General features: G+C 34.6%; 1 long non-coding RNA gene across 2 annotated transcripts; it reads left to right on the top strand.

Annotated features, from left to right (window-relative positions):
- The first annotated feature begins 7320 nt into the window (after positions 1 to 7320).
- LOC145798772 (uncharacterized) lies at positions 7321 to 18165 on the top strand. Of its 2 annotated transcripts, XR_014340364.1 has the most exons (5): positions 7321 to 7498; positions 7708 to 7876; positions 8725 to 8870; positions 16914 to 17098; positions 17988 to 18165. It is a non-coding gene; the product is annotated as an uncharacterized LOC145798772 (long non-coding RNA). The 2 variants fall into 2 exon arrangements; XR_014340363.1 differs by lacking the exon at positions 8725 to 8870.
- The last annotated feature ends 1636 nt before the right edge of the window (positions 18166 to 19801 follow it).

Genomic DNA, 19801 nt, shown 5'->3' with positions numbered 1-19801 from the left:
GAAGTTGAACACTTGGGTTGTTGGGCCAAGACTGCACATGCGGAGGAGGGGCGCTCGAGCGATGGAGGTTGACACCCAGGAAATTGCATTCTGAAATGGGCCGCACAAGCGGAGAAAGTGGGCCACATGAGCGATCAAGGTGGGCCGCACGAGCGATGGGGAAGGTCGCACGAGTGGCCAACTGGGCAGTCCGAGCCCTGTTTTTCTTATACTCATTGGTCCGAATATATATCACTTCTAACTCATTTTTCTCTCATTCTAAACCTAATTTCTCTCATTCTTCTCTCTAGAAACCACCTCAATCACCCAAAACTCTTTGATTCTTGTGATTCTTAGAGCAAGATCATCATCATTTCTCTCTAATTTTGAAGATCCAAAGCTAGGGCCTCACTTAGGTGGTGAAGATCCGAAAATTTCTCTCATCTTTCAGGCTAGGGTTTCATCTCTCCTTTCATCAACAAGCTTAAGGTGGGGATTTCTTGAGTTATATATACTAGTTTTGCTATTTGTTGTTGATTTAAAAGTGTTCTTGAGTTTTGTGTTGGTTTCATTGATTTTGATTCAAAATGTAGAGAGAGTTTTAAATGAGGGTTTATATCTAAATCTTTTACTATTACTTGAGGGTTTCCCTCTACTAAACTCAAAGAAAATTTCTAGATGGAGCTTCTCTTAGAAAAAGATTAAAGTTTGTTTTCAATGAAAACCCTAGAAATTGGGGCTTTTGAAAAATAATGAAGATGCCTTTGAAATTACTTATTTTCTTGTATCAAGGGGATGTTTGAGACTAAGTCTCACCAAATGTTTAACAAAATGGCAACTTCATGATGTGTATACATGAAAATGCAGGTCCTCTTCTAAAATCCATTGATAATTGTATATTTATGTAGAGTGGTAAGATGACAAGTTGTTGAGTGTCATAAGTGATGTGAAAATGCTTAATCGTAATGTAATGGAAAAGTGAAATGAAAGATGGCATGTTAGACAAAGTGAAAGTTTGGTCATGATGAAATAATGTTAAGGAATTGTTGTGGTGTGTCGAAAACACATGACTATTGTGCAAAATGAGAAATTGTAACTATGTGTTGAAGACGTATGGGTATCTTGTGGAAGAACATGGTAAGGAGGAAATGAAAATATGATGTTGATATTTTTGTAGACACGTTTTTGAACATAAAGGAATGCTATGAATTAGTAGTTATTGCATCATATTCTCAATTGTTTTATTGTCATTATTGCATATCTTGACATGAGTTGGAAGGGCATTTATTTTGAGAAAGATCATGGTAATGAGAACTAATGGAAATGTTTATGGGGTAAGTACGGTGGTAAGTTCAGATAGGGGGTGTACTTGGTTTAATAAGTTGGCCTGAGTGTCCTTGGTGAAAGACCAGAAAGCCGCACGGATAGGTGTCGAGCCTTCCGGTTAATACCGGTAAAAATGACAATTTGGTAGTACTCGTAGAGTCTACTTGCAGACACCAACCTAGGGATTACCAGTGTCGTATTTACCGCCCCTGTTGATTTAAATATTGGAAGTTTAAAATTGATGAGATTGTAAAATATTATTGAGAACATGGTGATTTTAATATAGTGCATTGAATATTTTTGAGAACATAATGATTTAGAAATAGTGCATTGAAATAAAATTTTCCTTCATTATTGGCACTGTCACGCCCCAAACTTACCCCTAAAAGTTCGGGCATGACCCATTCAGAAACAGACATATAACCTGGTATCTATAACATATGGGGCCTTATCGAAAACACAAAATATTAAAAGAATACTGAACCAAACAAACTCCATTGAGTTATTTCTAATATGTCAGGATCTCATACATCACGTGCACCATAATAGGCAGATAAAGTCCAAAAATATTCCTTAGCAGTACTTACACACAAACACATATACAGACCCAGCCCTATAATTGGGCATGTACAAAACTATTGAAGTTATATACATTCAACCTTGGAAGGCTAGTCAAAAAGTAAGCCAATTATCTTAATAAACTTCACAAAATAAGTGGTCTCGTATAGTGCCTGGATACACGAAGGTTGACAAAAGAAACCCGGCGTCACGGGTTAGGACTTACCACCTGGTTGGTTACCTACAGAAACAGACATAACAGAGAGTGAGCCGGGCTCAGTGAATAGTAATACATAAATGAAACAATGCTTAACTTGAAACATGACATATATCAATACATATGGAAGTGCAGAGATCACATAGTTAGCCTGATTCTATGTTCATCTCATAACGGTCTTAGGCCCAGTCTTGAACATAACAGCTTGAAATATCACATCTTAAATCATAATGGCTTGAAGCCCTTGAACATGGTGGCATACTGCCCTTGAACATAGTGGCATGATGTCCTTAAACATGGCGGCACAAAGCCCTTAAACATGGCGGCATAAAGCCCTTAAATAGAGTGGCATTACGCCCTTGGATAATTTGGGATTAAGCCCTTGAATATACTTATACGAACTCAAGAGGTGTCTCACACGAATTCTAGAGGTGGCTCACGTTGTAGCACTTAGTTCCGTGTAGCACTTTGTTTCATATCATAACAACTTATATTGAATGGGCGTAGGCCCAGAGTCTTATAGAAGCCCTTGAACATGGTGGCATACTGCCCTTGAACATGGTGGCATGATGCCCTTAAACATGGCGGCACAAAGCCCTTAAACATGGCAGCATAAAGCTCTTAAATAGAGTGGCATTACGCCCTTGGATAATTTGGCATTAAGCCCTTGAATATACTTATACGAACTCAAGAGGTGTCTCACACGGATTCTAGAGGTGGCTCACGTTGTAGCACTTAGTTCCGTGTAGCACTTTGTTTCATATCATAACAACTTATATTGAATGGCCGTAGGCCCAGAGTCTTATAGAAGGAAGGTATTTCATCTTTCCCATTTCTTTCTTTACATACTTCAAACATTCTTGAAACATTAACATACATACATACTTGAAACATTAACATAGTTGCATACTTGAAACATTAACATAGTTGTGTAAACAAAATGCTAATGAGAATCATTAGCCATATGTAAAGCGGATAAGGATACTACTACTCACAGTGTTAAGATGATGTGTTACTTTCTCCCAGAGTGTGTCTTGCACACATTTAAAACTTACACATTAGTTCATTTTTCTTATCAATTTACCTTCTGTTTCACTTCACTTCGAAGGAGTGTATCAATATCAAAAAAAACCTCAAATACATATTCCGACAATATTAGAGGATTCTACATGCAAAATGGAGCAAACATTGTTTTTCAGCATGAGCCGCACGTGCGGCAGTTGGCCCCGCATGTGCGGCCCTGAGGTCCCGCACGTGCCTTTTAGGCAGAACCAAACCACAAAATTTCAGCATTTGCCGCACGTGCGGCAGTGACTCCCGCACGTGCGACGATTGCCCAATTTTGGTCCGAAATTTACAACAAAATCTCATCTTTTGGGGAATGTTTCCAAGGCTCAAGGATGGATCTTTTCAATGCTAAATCATGGTTCAAAAACATGTAATTCAAGGTATCACATACACAATCTAACTTGCATTAATCATGAACACAACTCAATTTGATCACCAAGAATTGAAACTCATAAACATAATTCCATTTCTTGAAATTCTTAACTTCACTTGCATCTAACATAACCTAGAGACCCAAAATCATGATCATAAGAATGAATACCAATTGGATGAGGAAGGAGACACATAAATGATAGGATTATCATACAAAAACTTCAACATACACAACCAAGATTCTCATCACACTCTAGATCATACCCAATCAAGAACTTTCTATTTCAAATTGAGGAAGAGGATTGGATTAGGGAATTTAAACTTACCTTAGCTTCAATCCCTCTTAATTCTTTCTTGTTCTTATCCTCTCTTCACTTTTCTCTTCCCAGGGAAACTTATGAGAAGGTTCCTAAGTCTTGTGCTCATATAAACATACATATAGCAATTGAATACGAAAATCAATTGTTTAAACATCCCAAATTGAAATTTCACAGAAACGCCTAATATTACGTAAAAATTATACTGATCACATATATGAAATCAATTTCGGATAATTAAGCCACTAAGGCTTCCAATTTCTGGTTTAAACATTCTCATGTAACAGATACTTGTCATGTTAAACAGATAGACTCCCTTAAACATGCCTTAAACATGGAGTTCACTTACTTAACCATAATTTCTTATAGAATTTCACGATAAGCATTCAACAGCCTAAAACAAGAACTGAAAATATATCAGAAAACTTATACAAGGGTCGGGTTATTACAGGCACTTGCATGGCAATACATATGCATTTTTTAACATTGATGGAATTGGCATAACTGTATATACTTTGTGAGGAATCTCTACTGGGGTTTATGCTCACCCCTATGGGATTTAGTGCAGGTAAAGATGTGGTGACCCCGCCAAGCTAAGGGTGTGGAAATGTTTTCAAGAAGAGTAGTTTAACTCTTATTTTGTGTGATATTATTTTTTTTTTGTAAGCCAAGGGCTAATGTGTTTGGGTCCGAGAGACCAATATGTGTAACCGGGTTATTGCCTTGGAACTTGTAAGCCCTTGAGGGCCTTATTCATTATGATTTAATGATTTCTTTTACATGCTTTAGATTTATGTACTAGTGTGTAAATAAAGGTATAATGGCATGTGAGAATACTCTAGTAAACATTTGGAATGATGTAAATGAAATTGGATAATATCTCATTTTGGAAGTGGGTTGATGCAATAGTTTGTGGGGTTATTTTCGGGGCGTGCCACATTTACTCTGCACGTGGGTCTTAATGACCATCTCAATTAAATAAGGGTCTATATGACCAACTACTCTACACGTGCGTCTTAATAACCATTTCCAGTGAATATGGGTCTTTATGACCAATTTGATCTGTTAGCTAATGGATGTACCACGTATGACTGTTTACAAATCTAAATATGTATAAGAATCTATTTTTAATCTGAATTCTGATTTCTGAATCTGTTATGGACATCATTCATAAAACCTTTACTCTGTTGTTATTCACTAGGCTTCAGCTCATTATTTATATTATGTATGTAGGTGATCAAGCGCATGACCAGGCTTTTGACTTCTAGTCTAGACTCTTTTTGTGTCAGCCAAATAGTGCGCCTCCCGGGGAGGTTCTGGAAGTCGTTTGTGGTCAAGTTTCTGTGGGCAATGTTTGTGACCATGCTAATGAACAAGTTTTAAGCTTTTATTTTTTTGTTTATTTGGACACGTCTTTGTGTTACTCTGTAAATAGAGCTAAGTCCCTTTTTGTTTATCCGTACATGTGGTGACGTGTGTATGATGTCATATTATATATAAATAGAAGTTTAAATTTTCTATCCTATATAAGTCTGCACAGCTCTATGGACATTGTATTTTGTTATTTGCTTCTGCTAGCCCCTTATTTTGTTAGTATGTTTCAGAGGCCTTCGGTAATCTTAGGATTATTGGTCGCTTACGACGCTAAACCTATGGGGGTAGGTTTGGATCGTGATAGAGTGGTATCAAAGCACGAGTTATACCGCACACACGAGTTCATATGAGTTATAGAATGTCCTATAAAAGGATTAGAGGCATTATATCAGCATGTGTGAGTGTGTGTGTGACTTATATGAATATATCTAAAATAATATGAAATGAAATAAACTGAATACTATGAAAACTGTAAAAGAATTATTTGCCTACGTTTATTAGTGCTTTGTTTACCTATAGCAAATGGAAAGAACAAGAAGTGATGATGTAACTGAATCCTCGGATGCTCGAATGGACCGAATGGAACGAATGCTAGAAGCTCTAACTGAGTCCATGAGTAACAACAAAGGCAACAATCATTACCCATTCCACCTTCTCCAGTGCAAATTGAGCCGGTGAACAATGACCAAGAATGTTTGCATAATTACGAAAAAACCTGTTTTATAATTGATCAAGAATGTTTACGTAATTACAAAAAAAAATTGTTGCATAATTGACTAAGAATGTTTACGCAATTATGAAAATCCTTCATTCAACATTCAACATATAGGCCACAATTAATAAATTATTCAAAATGAAACGGCAAAATAGGAAAGAAAAGACGAATCTCAAGCAGCTAAACGGTTCTTATATATATAGATTGGCTTAAATGGCCTATGCAAGGCACATGTTATTATTACAGTATGTTTAAGTTTTGTATTTTGATAATTTTAAAAAAATTAGAATATTGTTCTATGAAATTGAATAGAATAAATCATTAGATATATAATAGAATTATATAGTATTGTATGTATCATTTTTTATTTGTTATACACCTAATTATGTAAACTCCAATTCTACTAGTATATCATTTTGGGTGAATTTATGAGTCTTTAACATTTCTTCCGAATTTATAAATAAATAAAAAAATATATGGTTTGTAGCTTTTCTTAACAGATAAATATAAAACAAATATTAAGATAATTCTCTCATCTAAAAAAAATACTAAGATAATTTACTAAACTAATAAAGAAATAGAAAAAAAATACATATATATACAAATGACCAATTTTACTAATACATAAATTGCATAACAAATGACCAATTTTATTAAAAAGGCCAAGTTTGGGATACTTAAAAAAAGTCAAAAAGTCAAAAAGTTACTCAAAAAATTAAAAAATTAACACTATTTACCAAAAGTCAACAATTACGGCTGCACAGCTCCCAATCCTAATTTTCCTCTACAACCCAATTTTTACAATTTTTTATTACACATTTTTCCATAAAAAGTCAAAAAGTTAACCCAAACATCTATATTTTTTTCCTCAACTTTTTAGTCCAAAAAGACAAAAAGTGCACTTATTTAGGACACCCAAACAACCCCTAAGTAAATCATTAAGTAAATTATCAATTCTTAATGATATGAAAATTATTTTTCAGTTAACCACACTATAAAAATAGCTAAAGATCACACTTTGATAAATGAAAATATCTCACCTTTAATGAAAGTGTGATAAAAAAAAATTAGATTGATATTTTAATCACACTTGATTTGATTAAGTATGATAATATTTATTTTTTATGTCACTTTTCAATTAATTGTGATTATATATATATATATTTTTAATCACACCTTTTAATTAATATATAATTATATTTATTTTTTATGTCACTTTTCAATTAACTGTTATTATGTATAATATTTTTTAATCACTTTTTAAATAAATATGATTATATATGTATATATATATATACATATTTTTAATCCAAACCTTAAATATGTGAGATTGTATAAAATATTTCAATTTGATTTTCATATAAAATCATATTCCAAATTGGCGCCTATTCTATACACAATTGAGAGCAAACGACTCTTGCCTTTCCCAACAAGATTGAATTTCCCAAACAGTTTGGATCTCTTCTCCTTGCCTTCTGATCAAAATGCGCAAAGATGCCTTTCATCTATGTCTCCGTTGCCGACCACTGCTAGGTTGCCGACCATTGGTTCCATCGTCAAGTTGCTCTCCAGGTCTCTCTCTCTCTCTCTCTCTCTCTCTCTCTCTCTCTCATGGCAATTTCAAGGTCTTGAACCAAAACCCTAAGCTTTTCCCCATTTTTCTAGATCATTAGGGTTTTCAAAATTCAGTTTTTTTTTTGGGTTCATTTGATATGGGTTTTCCACTATCCTTCTCTTAAAAAATGTGTTTTTTTCTTCCCCTTTGCAAATCGTGCATGTAGATTGGAACTTGGAAGATCTTCACCATTCTTGGAAAAAGTTGGAACTATTGTTTTTTGTTCTTCTCCAATTTGTGAATTACATGGGTTTTGCTCTGCCATCATCTCAAGGAATAATTGTGGTCTTTGCTGTTTTGGTTCTCTCTTCTCTGATGAGTGATGGACTGTAGAGGTATGTTAAGTCCTTGAACTTTGATGTGTTTATTTTAGTTGTCTCTTTGAGATGATTGTTTAATCAACCTCTTCTTCTTATTTCTGCATAACCATTAGTTAGTTTTGTCAGATTTCTTATTTCTGCATACACAGAGTTGTTGAATTATCCAATTTTGCTGTTAATTTGATACACTAGAGAGGGTATATATAATGTCTGATTCTAGGAGATGTTTGGCTATGAGTTTACCAGATTTTTAGTTGTTATGGCTCTGCTGGTTTATGTTTCAAAAAGGCTGAATTCGGATAGGCTTTACCTTTTGGAATTCAAGAAAGCCATCCATAATGAATTTAATTATCTGGGAAACTAGAATTCTAGTGACCAAACACCATGTGGATGGATTAGTGTGAATTGCACATGTAATTCTTATGATCTAGTAGTGGACTCTCTTGATTTGAATTCAATGGACCTTTCTGGGACCCTGAGCCCTAGAATTTCAGTTTAGTTAGTCTTATCAAACTAGATGTTTCTTACAATGGCTTCACTTGAAATGTTCCCAATGAGATTGGAAATTGCTCAAGGTTGGCAAGTATCACAACAGAGCATATATAGTCTCCATAACTATTAGCGGTTTGGTTGGCATATATATCTAGGAAAAAAGCGAACTGTAAATTAGCACAGCACTTGGGAAAATTTGATGAAGTTGAAAGAAGAATATTAGTTCATGTGAACTAAGGGTTGATAAATCTTTAGATTCTTCTATGGTAGCTACCACATGATAAAATTTAATTTGAGGGCTCAACTTTTCTTCTTTTTTTTTTATCTCAAATTGTCTCATCTTCTGCTATGTTTCTGTGTTTTTTCCTTAGAATTTGAATTATTGCTATTTGGAAGGACCCAAAGGTTAGCTCTTTTGTGCACTTGAATTGAACACTGTGAGGGTCATTGGACTGACAAGAGGAAAGATGTAATTGAATATGTTCAGAGACTCATCAGATGTTCTCTTGGATTTGAGGTGAATTCAATGCCTCACTTTTAGTTTTGCGTGGTTAAATTGTTACCTAGGTCATCCTCTGTTGGTTCTGTTTTGTGGGTATATAGCTTTTTGATCATTTATTTATTTTTATTTTGCTAACTTCAACATATAGTTAGAGGAGCCCTCTTTCATGTCTGGAGAAGTTGAAATTATTGTTCAAATGCATTTGAGAGCAATTCAATTTATGAGGTGTTCAGGCACGGTTATTTTCCAGTGAAGAGGCTTCACTCTGCTTTTCTGTGTGTCCTGTGAACAATTATTTTGTTCTTTGCCTCATATTTTTTAAGCTATGTTGGTATGTTGTTGTTGTGGACACATTGATGACCCATTTCCATTCAGTATTAGTTGAATTTTATAGGGGTTGACAATTTAGGGGGAATTTCATTGTTTGTCTTATGGCTTGCAAGTGAAATCAGGAATTCATTATGAATGATCACTTAGGAACCATGTTAGTTCTTATGTTTAGATGATTTGAGGTAGTTAAGCTGGCATTGGCATGGCTAGCTAACACTTGTTGCATCTGGCATTGTTAAGTCACCCACATATAGTCTAATAATTTAATACAACCCGAGGGATTAAGTGATTGTGGACATCCTTTGATCGTGTAGTGTAGCCTATTTGGTCCTGAATATATGTGAAACATTGCATTGAAAAGTTAGTTAAGAAAGGTTTTGTTCAACCTATTTTAGGGCGGTTAATAGATTGGGGAAGTGTTTCTACCATTTGCTACTGTCCTATGATCTAATTGTGGTATGCCTTTATTGCAGTCATTATATTTGGCACCCATATTTTTCATTAGTTCTTAGTTCTTCCTTTTCTTACTCATTTTTGTAGGAAGAAGAAAAAAAAGCCTTAGAAAGTTACTATCACAAACCCTAACAACAACTTAATGAGAGGGGCTGTTAGTTATGTGACTACAAGTTTTGGGGGGCGAGTGTGTATTTCTAGAATATCAAGGAGTTAAATGTATTTGTTAGAAATATCAACTGAGGTCATTGTAATTTATCCTAAATAATGTTATGTGGAATATTATCTTTGACATACATTAGTTTTTCTAATCATTCTTGCAATGCAGAATTTTTTGATTTTTTTTAATTATTTTATGCATGTAAGAGAGACGGGATTTTTTTTTTTTTTTTAATCATTTTACATTCTTTGTTAACTTGGTTTCCTTCAAGTTTACTGCCAGGGGAATTTATGTTTGTCAAAACCCTTAGTGGGGGTCATTGTAATTCACTATTTTTTATTTTTAAAAAAATATATAATGGGAGTAATCTGTTTTTTTGTATGAACCGAAATTGTATGTTGTGTTGGAAATTGTTATACCAAATCAACCCATATGTTATATCAGCCTACCCTTATAAGACCATGATTTGTGATTGGCAAACCACCTTGTTTTTTGACAGGTACTATATTGGGGGTGTTTGGCAAGAAAAAAAATAGCCTAGTTTAGGCTAAAATTTACAAAAAGACAAAATAGGCTAAAATAGCTAATAAGACAAAATATCACATTAAACCCATAATCATTTCACTTTTTTTCTCACAAACATCACATCCAACCACAAAAAAATCTAATTATCTTCCCAAACACAAAAATTTTAGCCTAGTAAAATAGCCAAAAACTAAAATAGCCTACTAAAATAACAACTTTCCAAACGAAACCATTGTAGTAGAAAAGAGTAACCAAGGGTGTGCAATCTGTTTGCAAAATATGGACAATCAACATGGAAGAGTGCAAATGATGTGTAAATGATATGTAAAAGGATCTTTGAATTGTTTCTTCACTTTGAACCTATTTGAGGGAGCTAATATCTATAATTTAAAATAATAAAAAAATGAAGAAGAAAATGGAAAAAAGAAAATAAAAAGGCAGCTTTGAGTAGTTTCTTTAATGTATTGACAAAAGATACAAGTCATGTTAAAGTTGTTTTAGATCCTTTCCATTTTGATTAGGATTTATACCCCTGCTCCCTCTTTCCACCACTTATTTGTTTATTTTTTATTTTTAATAATTTAGCCACTAGGCTTAAGAAATGCATGTGAATCAATTTGTACAATTACTTGAGTTTTTTATTTATCAACTTTTTGCCCCGCTTCAGTTCAGTTTCAAAATCTTGGAAGTCCTTGTATTTAGTTGCTCTCTCTTTCTCTCTTGGGCTTTTGTCAGCCTTTTTCTTCTTTGTTCTTCCACCACCTTTTATTCTCCTAAATCTCCTTTCAATTGTTTCATTAAGGCTCCACTTGCTTCAATTTGGGCAGTTTCTTGAGCATTCTACATCTGTTTACCTCTCATCTCCTATGCTCTATTTCCTAGACTTAAGCACTTCTTGCTAAAACGCGTCAGTGGTTGTGTTCTAAATGTAGAGTTTCTTCTTTATGAACAGCAGTCTGACTTTGTTAGTTATTAATGTTCCTATACTTGGAAGATTGTGGCACATATACTCATTTTCTCTTAAAGTAGAAAATCATGAAGATCTCCACTTTATGAGTTGAGATGTGTTGTTACTAATGCCAAAGGATCCTTCCACACTTCAAATTAAAATTAAGATTCATATCTCCAATTGTATGAATTTTTGATACAGTTATGTTGTATGTTATCTCTACTCATGTGGAGAGGACTATTACTCCATTTTATTGAAGTACCTTTAAGTTGAGCTTTACTGATTCTTTATGCAAATTTTGTAGGTGTTAGGTTTTATTCTTGGCAATCCCGTTTGATAAAACTCCTTTCAGCTGTATTTATTTTCGCACTTTTATTTCAGTGAGGCTATGAGTGTTTAGATGCAAATCCAACCCGAATTGTGCTTTTCAGAGAAGTTTGTGATGCTAATACTTTCAAGATTGCCACTTCGCTGATTATGACGGGGATCGAGCTGCCCGGTCAGCTCGCGGGGGTCCAGGGGGCAGCGCCCCTTGGCGGGTCCGAGGCAGCGCCACGGCGGGGTCGAGGGGCAACGCCCCCGAAGCAAAATGCAAAAATACATTCCAAGTTGCCTGTCCGCTCGAGCGGACATACCCGCGCTCGAGCGAAGAATTCCTGGTTCAAGTAGTTTTGGTCACCTGCAAAAGTACTGAGATGTGTGATTTCGCGCTCGAGCGGGCTTTCTGGCGCTCGAGCGGAGATCACGGGACAGATTCTATAAATTCGCGTGTTGGGTCAGATTTTAGGACTACTGCTCCAGATCTTCTTTTTGGTTTTTAGGGTTTATATCTGGGGATACTTTGTGAGTTTTTCTTTGATGTTTTATTGAGTATTCAACTCATGGTTTAAAGAGAGTACATCAAAGGTTGTGTTTTGTTCTACAAAAGAGAGAGTTGTTCTTCGGTGGATTCTGAAAAATTCGAGCCTGAAGCTTTGGTGGATTCCGGGGTGGCTCATCGTAAAGACAATTCCAAGGTGAAGACGGGTTGGAAGAGGCACATAGAGGTTGGTTCAATTAGGCGTGGATTCGCTAGGTAATTGAGAGTATACATGTGTAATTCCTTTAAATCTTCTTAGTGGATTGTTTTGTGGCTGTTGCCCGTGGTTTTTTATCACAGTTGGAGGTGTCCAATTGTGATTTTTTCCACGTAAAATCGTTGTGTTTCTTTGTCTTGATTGTTTGATTGGGATTGTTATATTCTGCTTAAAATTGATACATAATCACAAATCAACATCTAGGGGATTTCTAGATTTTTCTATTGGTATCAGAGCGGGTCGTTCTATTTTTTTAAAAAAATTCTTTTAGAACGAGATCTTGTTTGATTTGTGATAATGGATACAATTCGTGAAGGAAATTCTATGGTTCGACCACCCCTACTTGACGGATCCAATTAATCTTTTTGGAAAGCTCGGATGAGATCTTTTTTAAAATCTATTGATGAAAAAGTTTGGCAATCCGTCATGAATGAGTGGACTGAACCAACAATTACCGTTTATGGAGTTACAATCCCCAAACCAATTGATAAGTGGGACACAACTGATTACCAAAATAGTAGCTGGAATAGTAAAGCTATCAATTCTCTCTTTTGCGCTGTCACACCTGAAGAATTTAGTCGTATTTGTAATTGTGAAGTCGCAAAAGAGGCTTGGGATATCTTACAAACTATTCATGAGGGCACTCCTTCTGTGAAACGTTCAAAACTTCAAAGGCTCACATCTAGTTTCGAAAACCTTTCAACGAAAGATAGTGAGACCTTTGATGAATTTTATGCGAAGTTGAGTGACATTGTAAATTCCAGCTTCAATTTAGGTGAAAAAATTCCAGAATCCAAAATTATGGGAAAAATTTTAAGATCCTTGCCCGATCGGTTCCAACCAAAAGTTACGGCTATTGAGGAGGCTCAAGATGTTGACAACCTCAAGCTGGATCAGTTGGTTGGAAATCTCCAAACTTATGAGGCACATAGGAATTTCAAAAAGAAACAAAAAGATATTGCTTTTAGTAGTGCTCATAAAATGGAAGAGGATTCTGATGAGGATTGCGAGATAGATTCCAAGATTATGGCTGCTTTTGTTAAACAATTTAAAAAATCTTTTTTGAAAAAGAATCCTAATCTTTTGGAATCTACTCATTCTCATAAATCTAAAGGCAAAGATAAACTCAAAATTAGCCCTATAGCCAAGAAGGAGAAAAGAAAGATACAAGGGAACTCTGAAAGCGTCCAATGCTATGAATGCCAAGGATTTGGCCACTTTGCTTCAGAATGCCCCACTCGTTTGAGGAAGAAGAAAGCCCTCGCCGTCACTTGGGATGATGAATCAGAATCTGATGACAATGACAGTGACAACGAAGATCAAGGCGAAGAGGGACATAAGCAATTTCTTGCCTTCATGGCGGCTTCTGAAACTGAAGGACAAACAGAGTCTCCGAAGAGGTTAGTTGAGAATATCTCTAATGATGAATCCTCGGAGAGTGATCATGAAGAGCTTGAGCAAGCTTATGAAAAGTTGTATAAGGAGTCTCTTAACTTATTCAAATTGAATGACAAACTCACAAAGAAACTCAAAGCATGTGAAAGTGAGAATGTCAAACTTAAGGAGGAGATTTCCGAGGCCAGGATTAATGCCATCAAGGCAGCTGATGATCGACAAGTTCTTTGTGGAAAATTGTTGACTTGTGAGACAGAGAGGAATGAGCTGCTGCAAACCCATGCCATGTATGAAGAAAAGATTGAATCTCTTGAGATGTCACAAGTTGCTTTGGAAGAACTAATGATCAAGAAAGAGAAAGAACTCAAGTGTGCTATGGCTACCATTGGTCTTTGGAACAAAGGATCAAAGACTTTGGAGGATATCATTGGGTCTCAACAAATGAGTTGCGACAAGAGTGGCATTGGCTTTGGTGGTAAGAAAGAGCAAAAACAAAGTGCTTCAACATCTCATGATAAAAGAACTCAAGGAAAGGGAGAACAAAAAATTCAACATAATGGTGGACTTCTTAAACTTCCTAGAGTTGGTAAGGTAAAAGAAAAAAAGGTACACCTTGTACACCCTGTTTTTATTTGTCATCATTGTGGTATGCATGGTCATATTCGCCCTTATTGTTATAAGTTGCATAGGAGAGTGTATTTGCCTAGACCTAGGAATAGGAAGTTGGAAACCATGTCGAGACCGGTTCCTATTGCAGGGGAAAGGAACCACAACGTCAAGACATTACCCAAGAACCGCAATTCTCACAATTTTGTTCGTACTAAAGCAGTGTGGGTAAGAAAACTTGACTTATGTTAATTTGGTTATTTGTTTTAGCTTTTGGATTTTTGTGTGTTGTTTTTAATTAAAAAAAAAAAAAAAACAACAACATGTGTGCTTGTTCATTTTTTTTTTGTCTTGCTTGATTTTTGAAAAAAAAAAAAAGAGAAAAAAAATCCCAAAAAGATTTTCTTAGTATGGTTTTGCAAGTTTGAAATTTTTGAGTGGTCTTTGGTGCATATTGGAATTGATGAGAATATCCATTACATGTTAATATATGTGTGCTTTCTGTGGTCATTACTCGTTTTGGAGTGTGTGTTTTTTGATTAGTATGTCTCATTCTGTACACACTCTTGGAATAGCAAATTTTGGAGTCTTCCGCCTTAGTGATTTTTTTTTTTGGACTTCTGGCATTGTATCTTTTGCTTTTCTAGAGGAATTGACCTATACTAGCATATCATGGGTGATGTTGAGTCTCTTAACCACCTACCATCTTTTTGCACCTCCACGGCTTTCCCCTTAATTCTTTGCAATCTAGCCATGAGGAAAGGGCTACCTCAGAGTCACCAACCAGGCCATCCTTATTATATCCATGCTTCTCTGGTTCGGTTTCCATACTCTTGAGCGTGTCAGCCACCAATGATTGTGCAAAAGAAAAAGAAAAAGAAAAAGAAAGAGAAAGTGAAGAAGACAAAATATGCAAAAGAAAAAAAAATGTGCAAAAGAAAGAAAAAAAAAAGATTCATTGATTGAGGGGGAGCCTCCGCCTTTACTCACCAAATACCCCTTGATTCCTAGTGGTTTGACTTTCCTTTGTTGTGCTTAGATTCTCTTGTCGGAGGTCCAACTTTCATATCACTACTAGGATTGAATCTAGTGTTTGTCGAACTCCAAGAGTCACACACACACTTTTATCATGGGATCTATGCTTTTCACATAATGCATCACTTTCTTGCATGAGGAATATTCTACAGACTGTGCACATTATTATTTTGCATGTTTCTATGCACTATTTTCCCTTCTTGTATGTTCATGGTATTTACATCGTCATATCATTGCTTGTGTGGTTTATGATCTTGCGTTTGTTGTTTGAGAGTTGTTTTTCATGAGTCTTAGTTTTCATCTATTCATGTTTTCCATCTCATGTTTCAAGATAATCGTGTCATATGTCTATTACTCTTTCATATACTCTTATGGGACTAATAGTTGTTTTGGAGATTGTGGCACTAATAATTATTTTGCAGATCAAGACCTTGAAAAAGAAGTTGGCTTTTGTTGGCTGTAATGGGTTGGGGTGTTTAGGATTTTATTTGTTAGGTGTGTTTTGTCACGGCATTGCCAAAGGGGGAGATTGTTAGGTTTTATTCTTGGCAATCCCGTTTGACAAAACTCATTTCAGTTGTATTTATTTTCACACTTTTATTTCAGTGAGGCTATGAGTGTTTAGATGCGAATCCAACCCGAATTGTGCTTTTTCAGAGAAGTTTGTGATGCTAATACTTTCAAGATTGCCACTTCACTGATTATGACGGGGATCGAGCTGCCCGGTCAGCTCGCGGGGGTCCAGGGGGCAGCGCCCCTTGGCGGGTCCGAGGCAGCGCCACGGCGGGGTCGAGGGGCAGCGCCCCCGAAGCAAAATGCAAAAATACATTCCAAGTTGCCTGTCCGCTCGAGCGGACATACCCGCGCTCGAGCGAAGAATTCCTGGTTCCAGCAGTTTTGGTCGCCTGCAAAAGTACTGAGATGTGTGATTTCGCGCTCGAGCGGGCTTTCTGGTGCTCGAGCGGAGATCGCGGGACAGATTCTATAAATTCGCGTGTTGGGTCAGATTTTAGGACTACTGCTCCAGATCTTCTTTTTGGTTTCTAGGGTTTATATCTGGGGATACTTTGTGAGTTTTTCTTTGATGTTTTATTGAGTATTCAACTCATGGTTTAAAGAGAGTACATCAAAGGTTGTGTTTTGTTCTACAAAAGAGAGAGTTGTTCTTCGGTGGATTCTGAAAAATTCGAGCCTGAAGCTTTGGTGGATTCCGGGGTGGCTCATTGTAAAGACAATTCCAAGGTGAAGACGGGTTGGAAGAGGCACATAGAGGTTGGTTCAATTAGGCGTGGATTCGCTAGGTAATTGAGAGTATACCTGTGTAATTCCTTTAAATCTTCTTAGTGGATTGTTTTGTGGTTGTTGCCCGTGGTTTTTTATCACAGTTGGAGATGTCCAATTGTGGTTTTTTCCACGTAAAATCGTTGTATTTCTTTGTCTTGATTGTTTGATTGGGATTGTTATATTCTGCTTAAAATTGATACATAATCACAAATCAACATCTAGGAGATTTCTAGATTTTTCTGTAGGTTTTCCCATATGGCTCTGTGCCACTAGAGACCTACGTTTCTGATGGAGATATTGATTTGACTGCCCTTAGCAGTCCTCTGTTGAGGAGACTTTGGCCCGTTATGTACTTGCTGTTCTGCAAGGAGAAGAGCAGAATGAGAATGCTGAGGATGAAGTGAAGGATACACAATTCATTGATGCTGAGGTTTTTTTAATTTTTTTTTTCACTCTGATGCTTTATTTTAAAGTTTGTCTGAGCTTAATAATTGAAGGAAAATTTTATGAGGTAATAATCGTAGGATGAAATATAAGTTTTTATATCATGATCTTAAGTTAGATATGGATGAGTGCAATCCCACAAGTTAAGGAGGCATTGTCTAGTTGGCCCTACTCTGCCTTAGGTATTATAAAGAAAATATTCGGGTTACGCTCGGTTAGGATAAGAATTGAACCGCTTTGATCGGATACATTATTTTTTAACTCAAAATCAAACTAATGTATTGATAAAATTGAACTATCTCAACTCATACAGATCGAAGTTGATTTAACTTTCAAGTTTTCTGAGTTTTTTTGTTGCACCCTAACCATAGACTCATACCAAACTTTTGGCATACTTAAAGTATGTACATATAGAGAACCCGAATATTCATTAGTTTATTTTATTTTATTTTATTTTCTAATGATCGAAACTTTTGGTTTTATTCATTAGTTTATTTTATTATATTTTCTTATGTTATACATTTTATGTATGATTTCATTATCCTTCTCTACCATAGGTAAATACTTTTCTTGGGTTGAGTGCATCTAATTATAAAGGAGCGGCGGAATTCTATTTCTCCCCTGGTTTTGCTTTCATACCTAGTAATGTTTATTAGGTCCATGAGGATATGTTTGATACATTTTTGTTAGATAGTGGATAATGGCATATGCAAGGGTTATTATTTTGGTCACTAATTCTTTATTTCAGTTAATGGATTTTTTTTTCTTTTTTTTTTTCCTAAGGTTATTGTTGATGGTACTTGGAGGTCTAAAGCTAGATGGGTTTGATGGTAGTTTGAGGTTTTTTCTAAATTAATGTGTTTTTATTTTTTCAGATCAGAAATTACCTGGAGAAATGCAAAATATGGTCAGAGAATTCAAGAATTTTGTGTTTCAAGTTTTTTCATTTTTTAATATATGTAATCACAGTTAAGAATTTTTTATTAATTTTTTTGTATATACTTTTGAACATTCAGCTTTCATTTATGAAATATATGAGGTTATTCCATTTAATGTGGTTGTGATTCAAAGGATATATAGTGCATTATACTCTTTAAATGCACGTACAAAAATAAAATTAAGTATTCTTCAAATATGTTGAATCTTTTTTTTATCACACGCATTAATTGCGATGAAAAATGCATATAACGTGTGATCTTATTGCATTATTAATCATAAGTTTTATTAGATATTAATCACACTTAAAATCTGTGATCTAAATGTCTATTATCACAGGTTTTATTAGATATTAATCACACTTAAAATCTGTGATCTAAATATTTTTTTATTAGTTATTAATCACACTTAAAAGATGTGGATCTAAATATTATTAATCACACTTAAAAGATGTGATCTAAATGCTATTAATCACACTTAAAAGATGTGATCTAAATATTTATTATCACACTCAAAACATGTGATGGAATTATCTTTTAATGACACTCAAAACAAGTGATTAAAAATGACCTCTTTTAATCACTCTCAAATATCATACTTTAATAAAACTTAAAATGTGTCATTAAATAACTACATCACACAAAAAAAGTGTGATCTATTTATGATTTTGTAGTTAATAAATAAATCATTAAGTTAATTAACAATTTTTAATGCTATTAAAAATATTTTTCAATAAACAATTTTGATAATTTATTATTGCATGGGAGAATCTATATATATATATATATATATATATATATTTTTTTTTTCTTTTCGTGAGCATTTGGTTAAATTAAAATTTATAAAAAAAACAATAATTGTAATTTCTAATATTATAGAACCGATTTATATTTAAAAAAAAACCTTAGGGGTGCATTTGTAATTTGTTAAAAAAATAAAAAATTTATATTTCATAATTGACCAAGAATGTTTGCGTAATTACGAAAAAATCTTCACTCAATATATAGGTCACCACTAATAAATTATTCAAAATAAAATGATAAAATCGGGGAAAAAAAAGAAGACGAATCTCAAGTAGGTAAGTGCTTCTTATATATAGATATATATAAGAATCATTTTGGTGGCTTGTACTTTTTTTCCTATTTTGCCCTTAACTTGTATTTCTATTTTCTATTCTGTCCTTTATTAGTTGGTGGAATGACCTTGAGTAGGGTTTTGAGAAATTATGTAAGGTTTTTGAGTTAACTATGTAAGGGTTTTGAATTTTCTATTTTGTCCTTAGCTTGTATTTTAATTCTCTATTTTGCCATTTTTTGGTTTCTTTCTATTTTGTTTTTGTTTTTGTTTTTGTTTTTGTTTTTGTTTTGTTTTTTTGTTTTTTTGTTTTGTTTTGGTAGAGTTTTGAGGGTTATTTTGACAAAAATCAACTTTCATAGCGGTATCATTTTTGGGTAATTATATTTGCACACCATACAAACTCTCAGTACAGGTCATAAATGGTGTTCGGATATAGACTTTAAAAAATTAATAATTCCGTTATATTTCACTAAATTTAATGATATTTGGCCTTTATTTCAATTAATTAAGTATTATTGAGATTATTAGCTCAAATAAGATTTTTCTTCTCGGAATTGAATAAAGTAGAAGATTAAACAAGTCAAACATTCATATCTTAGGGTTCATCGAGTATATCATTTATAAAAAAATTCAAATTAATCGAATATGTTTTGAATTGTTCAAAACAACTTCATGC

The sequence above is a fragment of the Camellia sinensis genome, chromosome 9 (assembly GCF_055761805.1).
Source record: "Camellia sinensis isolate YWXY chromosome 9, ASM5576180v1, whole genome shotgun sequence".
Lineage (NCBI taxonomy): Eukaryota > Viridiplantae > Streptophyta > Magnoliopsida > Ericales > Theaceae > Camellia > Camellia sinensis.
The sequence above is the reverse complement of the archived record's forward strand: the minus strand, read 5'-3'. Positions and strand labels throughout refer to the sequence as shown.